The following is a 4,163-nucleotide window of genomic DNA, read 5'->3' on the forward strand; positions in this document are numbered from 1 at the left end:
CAACCAGGACTAGAACCCTAGATTAGCCTAGTGAGCTGCGGTGCCAGTCCATATGATCTTGCCATATACTCCTCTAGCAGATTGAGAAGCAGAGGGTGTGGAAGAGACCTGACTGATTCAAGAATTGGGATCTCACTTGAGTCATAGTCTTGGCCCTGTCACTTAGAAATTTAATGTCTAATTCAAGTTATTTAACTTGTCCTCACCATAGGGCAATCATGGGCATCATCTGAGGTAATACTGCACCCATCGGTCTTTGGTGTAAAACAAATCATGCCAAAATTTAGTGGCTTAAACAAAATCACAAATATTAAAACCTGCAAGTAGCTTAGCTACAGCTAGGTGGTTCAAGATGGCTTTACTCGCTTGTCTGGCAAATGGCAAGCTGGTTGCTAGGCTAAGACACTTCATACTCCAGAAGTTTTGCCCTGGGTTCCTAAGGGCACAAAGAACCCAGTACACAGTGCTTTTCAATCCTCCAGCTGTGTTACATTTGCAAAGCAAAACATAGATCTAAGCTCAGATTCAAGGGAAGAGCTTGATGGGAGAAACACCAAAGAATTTTTGTTAATTTTTCAATCTTATAAAGTGCATTGGAAAAGGGTTTAAAAATATAAAATAAATTAGAAGTTTTAGAATTTGTTTCATTTGTAAATATTTAGTTTGATTTTTTCCCAATTTTAAAATACTTTCATTGCTGCATTATCCAGTAAGACCCATTCATAACATGTCAAAAATGCACTAACTCTGGTTTATCTGAATAATCCATTGTCACTAAAATCATCAGCTGGGCCCCAAGACATGAGGAAGAAAAGGTAAGGAAAGGAAAACATAATGAGAATACATGGGAGATGTGAGAGCTCCAGGATCCAGGTCAAGATAAGCTCCCAGAATATCCAGGTAATGCCAAGAAATACTGACTTCACAGTCAGTGAAGAACTTGAATAACTCCCTGGAACTGGCAGTACCTTGGTCACAAGTATCTGTGTAAAGGAAATAGTGGCCTAATTCTGGCAGGCCAGGACACAAGGCATGCTATGACAAAAGTTTATAAGAAAGAGAGGGGACTGGAAATAAGGAGTAAGTGAGCAGTAAAAATCTGACTCAGGTTATAAAGGAGGTCTCCTATAATGGCATTTATCAGTTGGATGAGTTCATTCGTTAGCCAATGAGGCCAAATGGACATGGTAGTTCATGAGTAGCCAGGATAAATCAAGCCAAACATGGGTGCCAGGGTTCTAAGCTATTCATAGCAGAATTGCAGTCAGTGGCTGAGTGAATTGGGAGAAAAATCTGGTATTATCACCTTCCTCATATGAGAGCTGGCAAGAGCTAGACCATACTCAGGGCCACAGAGGAGCTGGATAGAGTTCAGAGCAGTGCCATTCTCAGGGATATGAAGTAAAGGTAGAAGAATGGAAATGAATCCTCACCCAACAGTGATAAAACGATGATTAGGGGAGGCTAAGATTGTGGGTAGTGGATACTTTGAACTCACTGCAGAGATACTGGGTCTGTACCAACCCAGCATGAACTAATCTGTATCTACCCATGCAACCCAAGCTATTAGGCTTCTTGCCCACCTCAGGATGGGTTTAGTTGCCAGATGGGTCTGAGTGTGAAAATTGAAGGGATGATAAACTGCAGCTGACAGAGATAGGCCCTCTCTGAGTGCCTTGTCTCAGATCTAAAGTCTCTCCGGTGACTTACACCTGCTACAAATCAGCAAAGCAGGAATTGTACGCACTGGCTCTGGAGACACGTCTGAGGGAAACAGTCCAGTTTATCACCCACCGTCTGTGTGACATGCACATGTTTCTTCACTTTTCTATTAATCAGCTTCTATAAAATATGGGTCATAATTGTGCCTACCTAGAAAAATGTTTCATTAATAAGTTGAGGTAATGGGCACAAGAGTCCAGAGAATAGTGTCTACAATGTCATAAAAGCTAGATAGTAACTACTAAGAATTTGTCTTTCCTCTGCTAAGATTGTCTATTTACAATGGTGTTTAAGGATAAATTCAGATTTTCTACAGTGAGAATCTTAATAATGTATCCTTTTAGCTTTGTGCAGTGGCAGTTTCATAGCCAATGAGGTTTATCCAAGGCTCAATTATTGCTAATTGAAAGCTTTTCCCAATAATGTATCCTTTCAAATTGTGTGACTATTTAATATTAACTAATACTGAGCAGTTTTGGTTGGAGACTGAAAAGAAATAATTTAGTGGTTCTTATTGAAGTTGTTCTTTGTACTTGGAAGTTCTAGTCAAGTCTGTGTATCATTGCAAAAGGAAAAGAAAAAAACTAGTAAGCATGAAGCTATAAATATAATTGGAAGCACCTTCTGCTGCCTCCTTCTGGAAGGAGCTTGGTCAAGGGCAGCAGAGAACCTATGAACCAGGAGAATATAATAGTCATTGAAATATAGATACAAAAATAGAAAATTACATCATATATCCCAATGATTAAGAAGCAGAAAGTGACACCTGCATAATTTTATAAGGTTTGTCTCCTGTTGGGTTTTCAAATGAAAAGATGAGACACAGGATCCTCCATCAGAAGAGTGCTGCCAGATAGCTATTTGCCAGTATTTTTTATTGAGGGGAATACAAACAGGTGCATGGGACCCAAAGCAGATAGGCCAGGTAAAACTTTAACAAGCACACATCATTAGAAAGGGAATAATGGATAATTACGACTCCATGCTTCATGACCAGGACGGTATCATCACAATCATTCTGATTACTGCCACAGGTTCCCAAAACCAGTATCCTTTCATTAAGCACCCCTGTAAATGATTGCCCATCTGCCTACTGCTGCTGCATTCCATTGGGAGGGTGTGCCTTCACCAAGCTTGCATGAGCAGTGACAGGACTGCCTCCATGCCCTATTTGAGGGGGCTGTGGCCCCTCCGAGAACACTTAGGCAGTATCCTCTACATTCTCCAAAGATCATACACCTTCTAGTTTGTTTGCCCCAAAGAGAAATATATCCTCAGACGCTATACTAGATCTTAGCCAAAAGGCTGAGAAGTGATCCTCAGTAACCAAATAAAGCAAAATAAAGTCTCCCACTGAAAGGGAGCATCTACTGTGCACCTGCCCCTGAAGTCTGCATCAGTCCATTTCTGTCTTTTCTAGGCTTCACCTGCCCCTAAAGTCTACATCAGTCCACCTCTGTCTTTTCTAGGCTTCCCAATAGCCCAAGGACCCTACCTTAAGAGCACTTATTTCCCCCCTCCAGAAACCTTTTATTTAAGGAATACAAACTTCATGCATTTCATAAATACAACTTTTAGGAGCATGGTGATTATTCCTACCCTACCCGCCCTCCCACCCATACTCCTACTTCTCTTCCTCCTTCCCATCTTATTCCCATTCTCATTTTTTACTGACCTATTTTTAATTAGCTTTATACAAATACAGTTGACTCTATACTAAATTAAGAGTTCAACAAATAGTATGAAAAAAAAAACTGTTTCTCAACAGTCAAGACAAGGGCTGTTCAAAGTCATTGCATTTCCATGTGTCAATTTCACTTCTATAGATTACCTTTTAGGTGCTCTATTAGTTATCACAGATCAGGGAAAACATATAGAATTTGTCCTTTTGGGACTGGCGTATTTCACTAAGTATAATGTTTTCCAGTTTCATCCATTTTGTTGCAAACGACAGCAGTAAAAAAGCATTTCTATCAGCCACGTTTCTTTTCTTTTCTTTTTTTTTTGGAAAATGACAGTCTCTTTTTTTTAGATTTTATTTATTTATTTGACAGGCAGAGTTACAGAGAGAGAGAGAGAGAGAGAGAGAAAGGTCTTCCTTCCGTTGGTTCACTCCCAAGTGGCCGCAGCGGCTGGCGCTGTGCCCATCCAAAGCCAGGAGCTAGGTGCTTCTTCCTGGTCTCCCATGTGGGTGCAGGGGCCCAAGCACTTGGGCCATCCTCCACTGCCCTCCCAGGCCACAGCAGAGAGCTGCCTGGAAGAGGAGCACCCGGGACTAGAACCAGCGCCCATCTGGGTTGCTGGTGCCACAGGCTAAGGATCAACCTAGTGCGCCAAGGCACTGGCCCCTCAGCCACATTTCTTAAAATAAGACTTCTTAGGGGTCAGTTGTGGGAAATGGCTATAAGCACTAGAATCTAGGGGATGGGAAACAGTCACAA

The 4,163-nt window shown here is 41.4% G+C and overlaps 1 pseudogene; it reads left to right on the top strand.

Moving 5' to 3' along the window:
- Positions 1-2,064: 2,064 nt before the first annotated feature.
- LOC127493306 (U4 spliceosomal RNA) lies at positions 2,065-2,180 on the top strand (annotated as a pseudogene).
- Positions 2,181-4,163: the final 1,983 nt, after the last annotated feature.

Source organism: Oryctolagus cuniculus, chromosome 5 (genome assembly GCF_964237555.1).
Source record: "Oryctolagus cuniculus chromosome 5, mOryCun1.1, whole genome shotgun sequence".
NCBI lineage: Eukaryota > Metazoa > Chordata > Mammalia > Lagomorpha > Leporidae > Oryctolagus > Oryctolagus cuniculus.